General features: G+C 38.9%; 1 protein-coding gene and 1 pseudogene across 8 annotated transcripts in view; both read right to left on the reverse strand.

Annotated features, from left to right (window-relative positions):
• The window catches only part of CDK19 (cyclin dependent kinase 19), a 211,267-nt gene that overhangs the window by 104,146 nt on the left and 87,856 nt on the right, over window positions 1-19,265 (reverse strand). The gene's annotated exons all lie outside the window — the stretch shown is intronic.
• LOC118153305 (U6 spliceosomal RNA) lies at window positions 8,032-8,129 on the reverse strand (annotated as a pseudogene).

A 19,265-nucleotide genomic window follows, 5' to 3' on the forward strand; every position in this document is an offset into this window, starting at 1 on the left:
GGTATAGCCTGGGGAGAAATGCCAATTGTGGGTGAAGGGGAGGAAGGCGGCAAAACACACTGCCATGTGTGTACCTATGCAACTATCTTGCACGTTCTGCACATGTACCCCAAAACCTAAAATGCAATAAAAAAATAAATTAAGAAACATTTTTTAAATGTTTTAAACTTAAAAAAAAAGTTAAAACAATTATAACCTTACTGAGTATTCTTTTTATTTTTTGAGGTAAAATTCATATAACATACACTTCACCATTTTCAAGTATGAAATTCAGTGACTTCCAATATATTCCCAATGTTGTGTAACAATCACAATTACATAATTCCAGAATATTTTTATCAACCCAAAAAGAAATAGCATATCCATTAGTCAACAACTCCCCATTCTCTCTTTATCCCAGCCCCTGGCAACCAATAATCTGCTATGTGTATGGATTTGCCTACTCTGGACATTTCATATAAATGAAATTATACAAATATAGCTTTTTTCAAGGTTCATCCATGTATGGCAAGTATCAGTACTTCACTCCTTTATATGACTGAATAATATTCCCTTATATGGATATAGCACATTTTGTTTATCTATTCATCAGCTGATGGACATAACAGTTATTTCTAATTTTTTGTTATTGTGAAACTAGAAACACTCACGTACATTTTTGTTTCAACATCTGTTTCGATTCTCTTGGGTATACACCTAGAAGTGGAACTGCTGGGTCATATGGCAACTTTCTGAGGAAACACCAAAATGTTTTCTACAGTGGCTGTACCATTTTACATTCCCACCAGCAATGGATGAGGGGTCCAATATCTCTATATCCTCACCAATAATTGTTATTTCCCTTTTGTTATTACCACTCTAGTGGGTGTGAAGTGGTACCTTGTGGCTTTGATTTGTATTTCTTTTTCTAATAATTAATGACGTTGAGCATCTTTTCATGTACTTAAGGGAGATTTGTATATCTTCTTTGGAAAAATGCTTTTTCTTTTCTTTTCTTTTTTGAGACAGAGTCTCACTCTGTCGCCCCGGCTGAAACACAGTGGCACAATCTCGGCTCACTGCAACCTCCGTCTCCCACATACAAACAATTCTCCTGCCTCAGCCTCCCCAGCAGCTGGGATTACAGGCGTATGCCACCACGCTTACTTAGTTAAGTTTTGTATTTTTAGTAGAAACGGGGTTTCACCATGTTGTCCAAGCTGATCTTGAACTCCTGACCTTAGGTGATCCACCCTAAGTGCTCCCAAAGTGCTGGGATTACAGGCATGAGCCACCACACCCAGCCAAAAAATATTTCCAAGTACCATGCCTATTTTTTAATGTGGTTTCTTTTTTGTGAATATTTATTTTTTTTTAAGACTGAGTCTCACTGTTACCCAGACTGGAGTACAGTGGCACAATCTCAGCTCACTGCAACCTCTGCCTCCCTGGTTCAAGCGATTCTCCTGCCTCAGCCTCCCAAGTAGCTGGGATTACAGGTGCCTGCCACCACACCCAGCTAATTTTTGTATTTTTAGTAGAGGCAGCGTTTCACCAAGTCGGTCAGGATCTCTTGACCTGGTGATCCACCCTCACCCTCCCAAAGTGCTGGGATTACAGCTGTAAGCCCCGGCGCCCAGCCATGAATATTCATTTTTAAATCTATTAGGCAATCACCTTTTCTTGAATTCTTCCAGTCTGTAGACTGGTGTTAGCCATATTTTTGTAGAATGTTAACTATTTCCTTTAACATTTTCCTTATCCTCCTCTGATTTTACTCTCAAGGACACTGAGGACCAGCTCATTATACCTAACATATCTAACGGTAGCTTAATCATTAATTGAAAAAGACAACATTATGCTAATAGACTTAGGGTCAAAAATAACTTGGTCACTTAAACTCAACCAACAATTGCTGAACACTCCTATATTCAAGGCGCTGTATGGGGCTTTGTTTAAATACTTAAGAACCTGGTAGAAAATGAGTCTTTAATGTCTTTACAATGGTACTAACTACTCCGTCATTCATTTTGCATATTCAGTTCTTTGGCAGAAACTTTTTTTTTAGACTAGTGCTCTGTTGCCCAGGCTGGAGTGCAATGGCACATCTTGGCTCACTGCAACCTCCGCCTCCCAGGTTCAAGCGATTCTCCTGCCTCAGCCTCCCAAGTAGTTGAGATTATAGGCATGCGCCACCATGCCTGGCTAATTTGTGTATTTTTAGTAGAGACAGGTTTTTGTCATATTGGCAAGGCTGGTCTCGAACTCCTGACCTCATATGATCCACCCGCCTTGGCCTCCCAAAGTGCTGGGATTACAGGCATGAGCCATCACACCTGGCCATCTTTGGCAGAAACTTTTGTAAATGATCATCAAAGTCTCTGAATCCCAAAACGTCAAGCAGTTTGCATTTCTAAACATTTTTATATGATTTAAGTAATAGAAAAAAAATGGAACATCCTTCTAAGAATAGTTTTAAATTATTTTTGAGTTGTAAATATTTTTATTTTAGCACCCTAAATAGTTTGGCACTACTTAATGACATTCTTCATGAACAAAAGGATACTACATTTACCAAGGAAGCATGCATTTTCTGTCTGGAAGGAAGTGTAACAATGTTAATTATGTTTTAAAACCATGAGGCTAACTAATATTATCATTTCTCTTCTGAGCTTAGGGTAGGCAGATTATTTTTAAAATAAGATAATTAAAGATATAAAATATTTAATTCCATATCTAACATTTAACTTTTAAAAATATTCCTTTAAAAATGAACGATGCTCAAGTATAAGGGAAGCATAAATACACAAACACATACATCATTTTTATTAGAGTATTTAGCATATTACACTATGGAATTAATACGCACGCCTATATAAAAAAAAAGCAAGCCACAAAACTCATACTTTCTATTTATTAAAAGTATCAATCAATGGACCACCTATGAGTTCAAATATTTTATCAAACCTTAACTGAAAAATCCTAACAAAGAAAAAAGCCTAACAATGACTTATGAACAGTACACACTGTATGATCCCAGGTGGTGCTAATGCTGAAGACTCAGGAACCACACTTTCAAAACCACTACCTTAGATCATGGCAAAGAATCTTTCTACAGAAAGATTATAGAAGTATTAAATAATCTTTCTAAAATCTTTACATTATCTGAACATACCTAGAATAGTCTCAGGCTCCAACAAATTCCTCAAATTAAACATGAAACAGGGGCCCAAGTACATAATTTCATAAGGGATATATAGATATAGAGAGAGCAGAGAGAGAGAGAGAGAGATCTATGTGTATCTCTATGTATATTGATTGTTATATATCAGTCCAGTGATCCACTGGTCCAGGGATTGATACTTTTAATAAATAGAAAGTATGAGTTTTGTGGCTTGTTTTATTTTATTATTTTTTCTTTTTTTAATTTTTTTTTTTTTTTTAAAGATGGGGTTTCACCATGATGGCCAGGCTGGTCTTGAACTCCTGACCTCAGGTGATCCACCCCCTTCGGCCTCCCAAAGTGCTAGGCTTTATTTTTTTATACAGGAGTGCTTATATGATATATAACATAACAGTAGCAATATAGATATATACATACATATGTATATATCCTTTATGAATGAAATACTTGGGCCCTTGCATATACTTTAAATCTTTTTATGGAATAAAGCAGACAATCAGTCAATCAATGAGAACTTAGAGCTATGGACATATTATACACTTCAACTGACATTTACACTAATGCTCTAGAAATCTCATGAAATGGAGAAATAAATTCTCCATGTTTCTTTCTTTTTTTTTTTTGAGACGGAGTTTCGCTCTTGTTACCCAGGCTGGAGTGCAATGGCGTGATCTCGGCTCACCGCAACCTCCGCCTCCTGGGTTCAGGCAATTCTCCTGCCTCAGCCTCCTGAATAGCTGGGATTACAGGCAGACTCATCTTTTCAAAACTGTCTCATTTTCTTTATTTCTCTCATTAAACACATTTTAAATAGTACATTTGAAAAGTCAGAAAGGAAAATCCCCAAGTACTATGGTTTTATTAAGGGGTGGGGCCTTTTGGGGGTGATTAAATTCAGAGGGTGGCATTCTCATGAATGAGATTAGTGCCTTGTAAAGGAGGCCTACATGAGCCTGTTTGTCCCTTCTGCCATGTGAGGCCACCATTAGAAGGCTCCATCTATGAAGCAGAGAGCAAGCCCTCAGCAGACACCCAATCTGCTGGCGCCTTGATCTTGACCCCAAATTTCTGTTGCCTATAAGCTACCCAGTCCAAGGTGTTTTGTTGGAACAGCCCAAATGGACTAAGACACCAGGTGCCAGGAACAAATGAAAGCCAAAAGAATGCAACGGTCTGATGTATAATGTCCAGGAGGATTTGAAATTTGGATATAGACCCTAGGAGCTAGGGTTCTAAACTCCCATTCAAAAACAGAAGATGAACCCTTAAGTGTATATATTTGAGGTGTGGAATTAGCCTCCTGCAGAGTCCAGGGCCCTAGGAACAGCTACCATGTCAGTGAAAACAAGACTAGGAAAACTATCAACTGGCCTGGCCTGGGGAGGCAGTAAGGAAGCTTGTTATATGTCCTGGGCTTGTGTTGTGCATAGTGTGTAGAACAAAAGCAAAGAGAAAACCTTAAAATCACACACAGAGAGAAAATATTACCCTAGAAAGGCAAGACAATTACACTGATGGCTGATATCACATCAGCAACAACCAAAGCCAGAGAACCATGGAGAAATCTTCAAAGTACCAAAAAAACAAAACACAAACAACAAAAAAACCTTCTAATTCTATATCAAGCCAAATTATATTTTTTAAGTGAGGGCAAAATAAAAAAATTTTTTAATTTTCAGGCAACAACTGATAAAATTTGCCATTCACATATTGTTGCTGAATTACTAAAAGATACACCTAAATAAGGAGTATATACAAAAAAGCAAAGTCATATAAGTCAATCCAAACAAGCCCTGACTGTAAAGGAACTAAAATACATGAAGTTGGGGTAGGGAGTGGAGTAGTTAAGTGAAAACAAGGTAGAGCTAAAATAATAGAAATAGCAGGAGGGAGAGATCTGAGGTAAAGTGTTCTAAAGTCCTTGTACTACTCTGGCAGAAGCTGGGAGGACTCAAATATTTAAGTCAAATATGTATGTAAAAATGTAAGTGTAACTACTGAATTAGAAAGAGTATAAATCGGGCTGGGCGCGGTGGCTCACGCCTGTAATCCCAGCACTTTGGGAGGCCGAGGCGGGTGGATCACAAGGTCAAGAGATCGAGACCATCCTGGTCAACATGGTGAAACCCCGTCTCTACTAAAAATACAAAAAATTAGCTGGGCATGGTGGCGCGTTCCTGTAATCCCAGTTACTCAGGAGGCTGAGGCAGGAGAATTGCCTGAATCCGGGAGGCAGAGGTTGCAGTGAGCCGAGATCGCGCCATTGCACTCCAGCCTGGGTAACACAAGCAAAACTCCATCTCAAAAAAAAAAAAGAAAGAGTATAAATCATTTTCAAACCGTAAGTCCAGGTAGAAAAAAGAAATAAGAAAAATTCAAGTATTATTATACAAGTCAGAAAAGAAGTGGGAGGGGGAAGCATGAGATAAAATCACAAGAAGATAGCAAAAATAATTCTAGGTCAGGTGTGGTAGCCCATTCCTGCAATCCCAACACTTTGGGAGGCTGAGGTGGGAGGATCACTTGAGCCCAGGAATTTGAGATCAGCCTGGGCAACACAATGGGATCCTGTCTCTACAAAAAGTTTTAAAAATAGTCAGGCATGGTGACTAATTTTTAATTTTTTTTTTTTTTTAATTCAGATACAGATTTATTGGCTCACTCAGTGAACACATGGGTCATCCACCACGCAGGGGCCAGAACCGAGGTCCCCAGGATGCGTCCTTCTGAGAGCAGCCCCTCTGACAGGCTCACAGCAGTGGGGAGCCAGGTGCTAACTGCCCTCCTAAAGGCCCTACAGAGTCGGGCCCACTGACAGCCACAGGTGGGCCAGGGCCCTGGGGGAGGGGGTAATCAGCAGGAACAGACATTGGTGGGGAAAAATATGCAGCCAGGATGTGGAACCAAGAAAAGAAAAGAAAAGAAAAAAATAAATAAATAAAAATAAAAATAGATTTCACAAAAGTCTATTTCAGTTATTAAGCTGCTACTGTTTCTCTTGAATAAAGAGCTAGAATAGTATGGTTTGTGTTTTTGTTTCTGTTTTTTTTTTTTTGAGACAGTGTCTCACTCTGTCGCCTAGGCTGGAGTGCAGTGGTACAATCTCAGCTCACTGCAACCTCCGCCTCCTGCGTTCAAGTGATCTCCTGCCTCAGCCTTTTGAGTAGCTGGGATTGCAGGCACGCCAGGCTAATTTTTGTATTTTTTATACTTTTAGTAGAGACAGGGCTTCACCATGTTGGTCAGGCTGGTCTCGAACTCCTGACCTTGTGATCTGCCCACCTCAGCCTCCCAAAGTGCTGGGATTACAGGTGTGAGCCACCGCTCCCAGCCATCACAGTGGTTTTAACAATCCAATAGATTGCCCAAGTGTTCTGAAAACCCTGATTCATGAAGTTGTGTAGCAGCAAATAGAACCAGAATTCCCAGTGCTTTGAGACTTGTTCTTTACAGAATCAATGAACTTCTCTGCAATAGAAAATAATCTCATATTCATCTCCCATTTCTCAAGAGACATTCTTGACAAGGCAGTGATTCAAAGCCCTGGCTAGGTTCAAGTGTGACTTTAGAGACCTTCGACAAGACTTCTTTCACGATCTTTGGCAGAGGCTTTGATGCCAATGTAAAAGCAATGATTCATAGCAACTTGTGGATCTTCTTCCTTCACCAAAGCAGCAAAACCAGATGTGCTGCCAGGTACTCAATCAGTTTTGCTGGCAAGCCACTTTTCACTGTTTTATATCTCAATGGTCTTTCCACTTTCCAAAATGCATTCACAAAACAAGAATTCTTTGATGGCATCAGCATGCTCTTAAAGCTAGCTTCACTAAGATACATCAGAATTTCATTTGGGCCAGGCACAGTGGCTCATGCCTATAATCCCAATATTCTGCGAGGCCAAGGTGGGCAGATTACCTGAGTTCAGGAGTTCAAGACCAGCCTGGCCAACATGGTGAAACCTTGTCTCTACTAAAAATACAAAACTTAGCAGGGCATGGAGGTATGTACCTGTAGTCCCAGCTATTCGGGAGGCTAAGATAGGAGAATAGCTTGAACCTGGGAAGCCGAGACTGCAGTGAGCTAAGATCGTGCCACTGCACTCCAGACTGAACGACAGCGCAAGACTCTGTCTCAAAAAATAAAAGAAAAAAATGTTTCGTTACATGCTATACATGCTAAATGGCACTGTTGCCAATTCCTTTAAGAACTTGATTTGAGAGACTACAAGGAAAAAAAACAACAACAACAATTCTAAGGAGTAATATCATATGTAGGAAGCCTTCACTGTTCCCCTGCACACAACCACAAACTTACCAGAGTTTGGAGAACTTCACCAAGGCCTCTCCAATCATATCACTTATTTTGCTTGCAAGATTTTCTAAGATAAGGCTTTAATTCAAATTTAGGTAAGGTTCCCAGTCTTTTCAAATTAAGCCACTTTCTTATCAAAAAGGATTCCCAAACTCCAATGTTTTCCGGCTAGGTACATACAAACGGTTTCTTCAGCTTTTCTGGCTTCCATTAACAAGACCATTCTTGCTTTCCATTAACAAGACCCTTGCCAGGTAAGAAAAACATGACTTGTGTTTCCTTGCACATTCATTCTTAAAAGTAAGATCAACACACAAGGTTTATCCTACTTTCTTTTTCTTCTTATAATTTCTCTTGTCTGTATGTGTGTAGGAATTTTTTAAACTATAACCTCCATAAATATGGCATGGCAAATTTTAATTGATTCCTCTCAATAGGAAACTATTTAATATGGTTTTCACATGTAGCAATAATTAAAATTGCACATAATCTAAATGGATACGCTAGCAATCCACAATACCCTACACTTTTGGGTTTTTTTAATTTGATTATTTTTTTAAAACATGGAACACTTCACAAATTTGCATGTCGTCTTTGCACAGGGGCCACGCTGATCTCTGTATCATTCCAATTTTAGTGCTACCAAAGCGAGCACCCTGTACTTATTTAAAGTAAAGGATGAGAAGCAAATTCCTAAGCAATTTTGACTTAAAAAAAAAAGTTTTGGCCGGGTACAGTGGCTCACACCTGTAATCCTAGCACTTTGGGAGGCCAAGGCAGGAGGATCACTTGAACTGAGGAGTTTGAAACCAGCCTGGGCAACATAGTGAGATCTCATCCCTGTTTAAAAAAAAAAAAAAAAAAGTTTTAAAAATTTAATTTTCAAATTAATAGAAAAATATATTTAAAAATACTTTCTAAAATAATGCTGTCAACTTTCAGTTTACAGACCCCTCCTCAAAGTCCTAGAATAAGATAAAGAATTCCTAGCCTAGGCAACATAAGGAGACCCAGTCTCTACAAAAAATTAGCCAGGCATGGTGGCACATGCCTGAGGTCCCAGCTACTCAGGATGCTGAGGTGGGAGGACCACCTGAGTTGAGGAGGCTGCAGCGGCAGTGAGCCATGATCATGCCAACACACTACAGCCTGGGTGAGACCCTGTCTCAAAAAAAAGAAAAAAGGATTCCTGATCTTTTATCTCTAATGTTATAAAATACAGATTCAAAACAAACAACAGTGACAACTGTTAGACTTAAATATTGTGACAGAATGTCTTTTCCAAAGTTGGTCACAGCAGTATCTCTGCACCACACGCTCTTCCAAAAACCTTGTCAACTTCCTCAGCAAGAGGTGTGCACTTATAACCAACAGAATGCTGTGGAAATGACAATGCTCAGCTTTCAAGGCTTTGTCAAAAAAAAAGCAGGTTTGTCCTTGTTCACTGTAACACTTGAGGCCACCAGGTTATACAGAAGCAAGGCTACATATACGCACTCTGATCAACAGTCCTAGTCTAGGTACCAGACATGTCGGTTAACAAGCCATCTAATTATTTTGGTCCCCAGGAGTCAAATGTGTCCATCTCAACTTTCCAGTCTTCCCAAATGAGATCCCAGTCACCACAGGGCTGAGAAAATCCATCCCGACAGTGCCCTTTCAGAGAGCACAAATTGCAGAATCGATGTGTATAATAAAAAGAGTGTTTCACATCACTAAATTTTGGAATAGGTGTTAAACAGCAGTATTAACAATAATAAGTATATTAGGGGAAAAAAGTTAACCCCATCTCTACAACTGGATATCTTTTAGTCTAAACAATGGTAGACTCCTGACCTGCAAAATACTGACAAAGGTAAGTGCAATAAAATTGCATATGGATTTTCTCTTCTGTCCACCACCGAAAGTTCTAAATAAAACAAACTTATACTAATCACTCCTGATTTTCACGAATGACAATTAAAGGCCTTTTTATACTTTAGCTCTTGAATAAGTCTCACAGAAATTATGTGGACAAAGCCATGCCCACAAGCTCAAATGCTAGGTAGCTAAATGTTATTATAAATTGTAATGTTTCTTCCCTTGCTATTAGAACATTCTCTTTCCATTATGTAGAAAGAAATTATTACCAAAAACTGGTAACACTCAATGCATCTTTTATATGCAGTCTACAATTGATAATAATCATTTACTGCACAAGCTGAGACTGTAAAACATACTAACATTCTAATTTTTAAAAATTAGTTTAAAAGAAAGTAATTTTATTCTGAGCACGGTGGCTCACACCTATAATCCCAGCACTTTGGGAGGCCAAGGCAGGTGGATCACAAGGTCAGGAGTTTGAGATCAGTTGGTCAACATGGTGAAACCCCATCTCTACTAAAAATACAAAAATTAGCCAGGCATGGTGGTAGGAGCCTGTAATCTCAGCTATTCAGGAGGCTGCAGCAGAATTGCTTGAACCCGGGAGACAGAGGTTGCAGTGAGCCACGATTACACCACTGAACTCCAGCCTGGGTGATAGAGCAAGACTGTGTCTCAAAAAGAAAGTAATTTTAAAACTTAGCCATTACAAATGCAACAAAGTACATATAACTCTACTAAATTACAATCCTGACTCAAGGCAATAGAAACTAAATCCAAAATAACCTCTTTAGCTTTACTATTCAAAATGTTCCCTCTATCTCTTCAATATCTGAAAAGAAAAACAGAGAAAGAAAAAAATACATATCAACAAAACAAGTGCAAAATGTGGTAAGGGGTGAAGGAGTACAACTGACCACAATGCCCCACTGATCCTTAGGGACACCAAGATAGGCTGTCCAATCTCCCCCCAGCCCCAAAATTTTACTGTATGGTTCTGAGTCTCCCCGGGAAGATTCTGGAGCAGAAGAGTGATACAATTGATCTAAAATTTGAGATCAGTCCAGTGGCTTTGTTTAGGATCGGGTGGCAGAGAGGCAAGCAGAACAGACACTATTGCTAAAGTTTAGGCATAACAAGATAATAAAGGCACACTAAGAGTAAAAATGAAAAAGCTAAAGTTGAAAAGCTTTTTGAAAGAAAAAATTGAGAAGACTTGGCAATCAAGTAGGGTGAATCTTCAACTATTTCATAAGAGATATCTTCTAAATTTATTAGATAGCTAGATAAGATCTTTTTTTATTGTTTCTGTGCTGGAATTAAGTATGTCTAAAACTACAGTGCAATACCAGAAGTATTAATATATAAACCCCTAGGTGGAAAATGAAATATACAAAAGTACTCAGAATTCTAAATTGTACAGTTATGGGAAGGGTACCAGCTATTGGAGTCTTTCAAAATAGTACTATGAATGCAGAAATGAATACAGCCAAGTGAGCAAAATCAAAGTGTCTTTAACTGATACCTACTGTGTGAGTTCCAATAGTACAGAATTATTATTGTATGCATTTTTCACTATTTTATCTTCAGTATCTAAATTTGTTGAATGAGGAAATAATTAAAGTACATTAAATCTAATCTCCATAAAATATAATTTATGTTAGTTTCACAGGATGTCTTAACAGATCTGTGGCTTTCAAAAACCATAGCAACAAAGGATAGAGAACGGTAGCCAAACTAGAATATGGAATAGGTCCTGCTTTTGGATGTTGAAAAATCCCAAAAGACTGAGTTAATAGAAATTAAACTAAATTTAGCAAGAGAGAACTAAGCAAACAGAAGAGGGAAACATGGGATTAATAATTTTAATTATAAATATAATATCTTCCCTAAACCCGCTCAGAAAAATAATGACTCAAATGTTGAGATGAAATTGAATATTACTAAATATAAATAGGGCTGATTTTAGGCCTTAGGCCAGTTGCACCCAGGCATGGCGTGCTGCTCCACACTGCCTTGTGTTGTTTGTTGGTGTGCTCTCGGGGTTCAAACAAATAATAGTGAGGGACAGAGCCTTGCAGCTTGAACCTGGGAGACAGAGGTTGCAGTGAGCTGAGATCACACTCCAGCCAGGACTCTGCACTCCAGCCTGGGTGACAGAGTAAGACTCCATCTCAAAAAAAAACTATGGAAATGATGTTAGAGAAATAGCAAATTTGAGCTATTTTCTTATCTGAGTTCAAAATGGGTTTTAAAGCAGTGGAGACAACTCGCTTACAACAATGCCTTTGGCACAGGAGCTGCTAACGAACACATATTGCAGTGGTGATTCAAGAAGTCTTGCAAAGGACACAGAGCCTTAAAGATGAGGAGCTTAGTGCCAGGCCATCAGAAGTTGACAATGACCAACTGAGAGCAATCATCAAAGCTGATCTCTTACAGCTACATGAGAAGTTGCTGAAGAACTCAAGGTTGACCATTCTAGGTCGTTTGGCATTTGAAGCAAATTGGAAAGGAGAAATAGCTCGATAAGTGAGTGCCTCATGAGCTGAGCAGAAAAAAAAAAAAACACATTAGTTAGAAATGTCATCTTCTCTTATTCTACACAACAACAAACCATTTCTTGATCGGATTTTGACATGCAATAAAAAATAAATTTTATACAACAATGACCAGCTCAGTGGTTAGGCTGAGAAGCAGCTCCAAAGCCCTTCCCAAAGCCAAACTTGCAACAAAAAAAAGATCATGGTCACAGTTTGGTGGTCTGCTGTTAGTCTGACCCACTACAGCTTTCTGACTCATGGCGAAACCATTACATCTAAGAAGTATGCTCAGCACGTCGATGAGATACACAAAAACTGCAACGCCTGCGGCCAGCGTTGGTCAACAAGAAAGGGCCCAATTCTCCACGACAATGCCCAACTGCACATTGTATAACCAACACTTCGACAGTTGAACGAATTGGGCTACGAAGTTTTGCCTCATCTGCCATATTCACCTGACCTCTCGCCAACCAACTACCACTTCTTCAAACATCTTGACAACATTCTGCAAGGAAAACGCTTCCATAACCAGCAACATGCAGAAAATGCTTCCTAAGAGTTCAACAAATCCCAAAGCAAGGATTTTTACACCACAGGAATAAACAAACTTATTTCTCATTAGCAAAAATGTGTTGATTCTAATGGTTTCTGTTTTGATTAATAAAGATGTCTTTGAGCCTGGTTATAATGATTTAGATAGATACATGAAAGAAAGAAAGAAAGAAAGAAAGAAAGAAAGAAAGAAAGAAAGAAAGAAAGAAAGAAAGAAACAGCATAAAATGGATAACAATTTATACAATTTAAATGTAAAAAGATCTAAAATATCTTAGCATTGATTTTACAAAATGAGTAGACAGACAGAGAAAGAGAGAAAGAGAGAGAGAGAGAGATAAAGAAACAGATGCTGAACAAAATCTATCATCCCTCGTGCAGCCTAAGAGGCTGAGAAATCATCACAGGGGTAATATGGGCATTGCACTAACAGTCTCATAAGCAGCCAGTCAGCTTCTGGGTATAGATAATGAGCACCTTTAAATAGAACCTAGGAATTATTTCACTAAAATCTGGCAGTACTTAAGTTTTTTAAATTGTTCAAGCCTAATTATGAGATGTGAAATGTTGACAATTCAAATTCAAAGATAAACTTTTATATAAGCAAGAAAACACTAGGAAGCTCACTTTATTTGCATCAAAGTGTAAAATCCTTTGTTACGTTCTGCTTAACAGTGCTTCTAAAAGAAATAAACAGTTATGTTCTTCTATTGGCTTGATTTTATAAATAAACTCTTTCGAAAAGCATTTCTTTTTTTTTCAGTCCAACTTGTAAAAGATGCCACGTTTTCCATAAGAAACTAGCAGGGTGTTGCTATGGAAACAACATTTTCATACCATTTTTAAAACACCAGTAGCTGCAAAGAACAATGAGGTAAAGAAAAAAGAAGGGAAATGACTCTTATCTGATTGGGGAAAAAATGAAATTCCTAGTATATCACAATGCAACTATTATAATCATGTTATAATCATGCATCAAAAGTACTTCACATACTTTTTCTGTACTTGGGAAGGAGAGTATTAGGGAATACTTAAAGAGATAATTAGTAAAGGTAAATTAATGCAAGCATTTTGAGTAAGAATAAACAGATGTTACCAGCTCCTTGTCCCAAGAATTAAGAAAGGAAAGGACTCTGATATGTGATGAAACTCTGAAATACCATCTCTATTCATAGTCCTACAAAGCCATTTGATTCAAATATGTGTTCTTTAAACTCGAGCCTAAAGAAAATAGGGGAAGGGGCACTGATTAAGTAATAATTGATATACAAGTAATGCCTGAAAATGTTCCATTTAGAAAATGTCCCCAGTTATAGATAACTAAGTGAATGGGGTGGGGAGGGATCTTGAATCTTAATTGGGTAATTCAGAAAAATATTTTGAATTAGTGATTTAGGTTTATTATATCTGTGTTTATTTTTTTAAAAAACATATTTTTGTTAATAGCAAACAAAACCACAACTGAGTGGGAAAGAAGGATCACTACACACTTCCAAAAATGAACCTGGCCTAAGAGAGCTGGGCTTTTCAGACTCCAGATTTAGACACAGTTGCTAGGAAAAGTCCACTGATTGCAGTCACTTTGCTACAGAGCAAAAAATATTTACTTCTAGGTTCTGAAGAGTAACATGGAATATATGAAAGGATTAATAACACTTTGCATTTTCATTTTTTTGGGGGGGGAACACTTTGCATTTTCATAATCCCATAAAGTCTACTAGGTACTCTCACAAAAATTAAATCACATGCCATTTTTCCCCTAAGATAATCAAACTGGAAAGAACAACTATTACTCGGTGGCACATCTTCATAACATTCTTTCAGAGAATAATATTTATAGTTCTATTATAGGTCAACAATAGAATACTGGGTTTCAATAATATGAACTTTTCAATAAGTAGAAAAGGCAGAGACATAAGACAGAATTAAGTTGTATAAGATCATTTCTCATGAGATATATGAAAACACATTATAGAAGTCAAATTATCATATACACAAGATTCTTGGTTGACCTGTGATAAATACTAAACTGCCCTGCAACTAGTAACTGACCACCCAGACCCTCACCACACCGCTTTGACTCACTACCTATTTTTCCATTTACTGTTAGAATGCTTCTCCCTCCCTCCCACACTACTTATCCTTTAAAGTCCATCTTAAATATTTCCTTATCTCTGAAACTTTGAGATTACCATGACCAAAGTGGCCTCACTCCACTTACTGTACCACTCTTTCAGAATGCCTTCAATCACAGTCTTGTGGTATTCATTATACTAAAAAATGTATCTTATCTTCTGGACCAGCATATAAGCTTCATGATGGAAAGAACCATGTCACATATTGCTCTTGTATAATCCTCTTCATTGTTAATATCATAATTGTCTCCTCCTCCTCTTAAATGTTCCGATGGAATCTCAAACTCAAGATGTCTTTTTTAAAAGCAAACCTGTCTGCCTCTCCATCTTAGTTCTCTTCTAGAATTCCTCTCGCAGTAAGAGCGACTGGGTCAGGTGCAGGGGCTCATATCTATAATCCCAGCACTTTGGAAGGCTGAGGTGAGCAGAGCACTTGAGCCCAGAAGTTCGAAAACAGCCTGAGCAGCATAGCAGATTGCTTGGGCCCAGGAGTTTGAGACTAGCCTGGGCAACATAGAGAGACCTTGCCTCTACCAAAAATTAAAAAAAAAAAATTAGCAAGTCATAGCAGCACATCCCTATAGTCCCAGGTATAGACCCTATCTCAAAAAAATTTAAAAATAAAAATAATAAAATGAGAAAGGCCAGCCACAGTGGCTCACACCTGTAATCCCAGCACTTTGGGAGGCCGAGGTGGGTGGATCACAAGGTCAGGCATTCAAGACCAGCCTTGGCAACGTGGTAAAACCCTGTTTCTACTAAAAATACAAAAATTAGCTGGGCATGGTGGCACGTGCCTAGAATCCCAGCTACTCAGGAGACTAAGGCAGCAGAATCACTTGAAACTGGGAAGCAGAGGTTGCAGTGAGCTGAGATCGTGCCATTACACTCCAGCCTGGGTGACAGAGCAAGACTGTCTCAAAAAGAGAGGTGGGGAGCACACGCTATCTATTAGCAGTCAAATTAATTGCCAAAGCCAGAGAAAAATAGAAATGTTTGCCACCTCTTGCTGCCCATATCCAATCCATCAGTTTCTATCCATCTGTCCTTAGGAAAAATCTCTAAATTTTTTTTCCACTTCTGTCTATCTTCCCTAGCCTGATTCCTGCAATGGTTTTCTAACTACACTCCCTACATCTTCTCCTCCATCTTTGGAGTGTAGTTAGAAAACCATTGCAGAAATGGTCAGAGTGGTAAAAAAAACTAATTTGACTGTGTCATTTCCCTGCTAACACCCAAGATCATTAACACAGCCCACACAGCTGCATGTGACCTGGCCCTGTTAGGGGGTCTTCCTCTCTCAGGTCACTTTACCCTCACTCATCACTCCAGGCACACCAGCATCTTATATTCTCAAATGTGGCATGCTGCTTCATGCTTATCACAATGTTCCCTTTACTCTGCTTAATTAGCTCCCACTCATCCTTCAAATCTCTGCACAAATGTTACTTTCTTGGGGAAATCCTCCTTGATGCCCTAAAGTTAGATAATATTTCTCTTGTTATCCTGCCATGATACTATGTTTTTCCTTAGCTCTTACCATATTGTGTAAATATTCGTGTGAATATTTACTCATTAACAATCTCTTCTGAAAGACTTACAGTGCATAGCACACAGAATAGGCAATATATACCTACCGGATGATTAATAACAGAATCTAATATTTAATGAATCCTATATGCCAGGCACTATGCTAAGTGCTTTCCACAGGTAATTAATATTATTCTCCCTATTTTTACAGGTAAAAAGGATTAGTAATTTATTTAAGATCACAGACCTAGTACATCAAAGAGCTAGGACAGGATCCTAAACCTGTCAGGCACAAAACCCACACTTGTTAAAAAAACCTTTAATTGAATTTGCTCCCTCAAACCATTGCTTGTAGAACTAAATAAATATTTGTTGATTATTTAAAATGTCTACCCTCTGTTGGACAAGAGGTTACAAAAAAAACTGTGTACTCATATTTTTATAAATATTAAGATATTTTTAAACTAAGATAAAGAACAATGGAAAAAAATCACCAGAGTTTATTTTATTTTATTGTTTACTTATTTATTTATTTTTGAGACAGAGTATCACCCTGTCAACCCAGGGTATAGTACAATGGCGCAATCTCGCTGCAACCTCTGCCTCCTGGGTTCAAGTGATTCTCATGCCTCAGCCTCCTCATATAACATTTGTATGTTGTATAACTGGGTCCCAGACTGAGTAGCTAGGACTACAGGCACATGCCACCATGCCCAGCTAATTTTATTTATTTATTTTTTTAGGTGGAGTCTCAGTCTGCTGCCCAGGCTGGCACTATCTCAGCTCACTGCAACCACCACTTCCCAGGTTCAAATGATTCTCCTGCCTCAGCCTCCCAAGTAGCTGGGATTACAGGCACACACCACCATGTCCAGCTTTTTTGTATTTTAGTAGAGACGAGGTTTCACTATATTGGCCAAGCTGGTCTTGAACTCCTGAGCTCAGGCAATCAGCCCACCTTGGCCTCTCAAAGTGCTGGAATTACAGGCATGACCCACCATGCCAGGCCATTTGTGTATTTTTTCAAGTAGAGACGGGGTTTTACTATGTTGGCCAGACTGGCTTGAACTCCTGACCTCAAGTGATTCCATCTGCCTTGGCCTCTTAAAGTGCTGAGATTACAGTTGTAAGCCACAGCGCCCAGGCTTTATTTTTATTTTTTGAGACTAGGTCTTGCTCTGTTGCCCAGGCTGGAGTGCAGTGTCTATTCACAAGCACAAATGTAGCATACTACAGCCTCAAACTCCTGGGCGCAAGCAATCCTCCTGCCTCAGCCTCCCAAGTAGCTGGGACTACAGGAGCATAATACTGCACCCAACTCAGTTTTATTTAATTTGGAAATGAATTAATATTTCCAAATTAATTCATTTGTATGTTGTATAACTGGGTCCCAGACTGAAAACAGTAGATGGCCTAAGACTAAGACTAAATAGCTAGGAAAACATACCTCCATTGATATAAGCAAGGCTCTGTACTGGTATATAACATAATCCTTGCTGTAGGTAACTATGTCCCCATTTCTGCCTTCATAACAGCCAAATTCAGAGCCTAACTTGATTGGATTTATTGTACTCTAATTGGAGGGTAGGGATAAATTTTAATGAAATCTCACAAAGGTTTTCTACATTAAGCTTAACTTCAACGACTTTAAAAAGAAAGTAGCTATAGTGGTTATTTTATTTCCTGGCAATCTTAATCAACCCAAAGACAATACCAGGAAGCCATGAAGAATTGGATGGTTAAAGAACTCATTTGAGACTACCAGTAATCTACTAATACAAAGTCTGTAGAAAAGTTTCTTTCAAAAAGTAATTAGAGCTGAATATCAGAAGATGTTTAAACAACAAAGTTATACTTGTGGAACAAGTTCTAACTCAGCTTTCTTTACTATTTGATTTCACTAACCTAAGTATAGATACAAATAAGACCATAAACTGTCCCATAACATGTAGATGGTTAGGATGTAGGGGAGAAATAATCACTTTGAAAGGTAATTAACAAAGAAACACTATTAAACAAACTCAATGGATTGGAATAATTTCCTCTAGGTTAGTACCAGCTGCTACTCAACAATTCATGTATGTTTGTAATAAATTTCTTCTGCTTCTGGGGCGTCTTCGAACCTCAGTAACCAAAGTGTCATCTTTGGACCAGCAGCATTAGCATTACTGAAGAACTTACTAGAAATTTAGAATATCAGCTGGGTGCAGTGACTCATGCCTGTAATCCCAACACTTTGGGAGGCTGAGGCAGGCTTATTACCTGAGGTCACGAGTTCGAGGGCCAGCCTGGCCAACATGGTGAAACCCTGTATCTACTAAAAATACAAAAATTAACCAGGCAGGCATGGTGGCGGGCACCTGTAATCCCAGCTAGGTAGGAGAATTACTTGAACCTAGGAGGTGGAAGCTGCAGTGAGCCGAGATGACGCCACTGCACTCCAGCTTGGGCGACAAGAGTGAAACTCCGTCTCAACAAAAAAAGAAAGAAATTTAGAATATCAGGCTCTTCCACAAGCCTACTGAATGAGAATCTGCATTTTTTTTTTTTGAGACAGTCTCACTCCGTTACCAGGCGCCAGGCTGGAGTGCAGTGGCACGACCTCGGCTCACTTTAACCTCTGCCTCCTGAGGTCAAGCAATTTTCCTGCCTCGGTCTCCCGAGTAGCTGGGACTACAGGCGCTGGTCAGCACACTCAGCTAATTTTTTTTTTGCATTATTAGTAGAGACGGGGTTTCACCATGTTGGCCAGGATGGTCTCGATCTCTTGACCTCGTGATCCACCCGCCTCGACCTCCCAAAGTGCTGGAATTACAGGTGTGAGCCACCGCACCCGGCCAGAATCTGCATTTTAACAAGATCCCCAGGTGATTAACAGGGCCATAAAATCTGAAAATCACTGGATTATAGAATGACTCAAGGAGAAACAACCTTCATACCTTCAGTGTGGGATCACTGGCTGTGATTATGCTGGAAACAGGCTAATTGAAAGAGAATACTGAATCGGCAAATCCATAGAGGCAGAAAGTAGATTTAGATTACTGGTTGCCAAGGGCTGAGGTGGGGAAGGGAAGGGTAATGGGAAATGACTACTACTGGGTACAGAGTTTCTTTGTGGGATGATGAAAATGTTCTAAAATGAAGACGGTGATAGTTGCACAACATGTG

The sequence above is a fragment of the Callithrix jacchus genome, chromosome 4, assembly GCF_049354715.1.
Source record: "Callithrix jacchus isolate 240 chromosome 4, calJac240_pri, whole genome shotgun sequence".
In the NCBI taxonomy this organism is placed as follows: domain Eukaryota; kingdom Metazoa; phylum Chordata; class Mammalia; order Primates; family Cebidae; genus Callithrix; species Callithrix jacchus.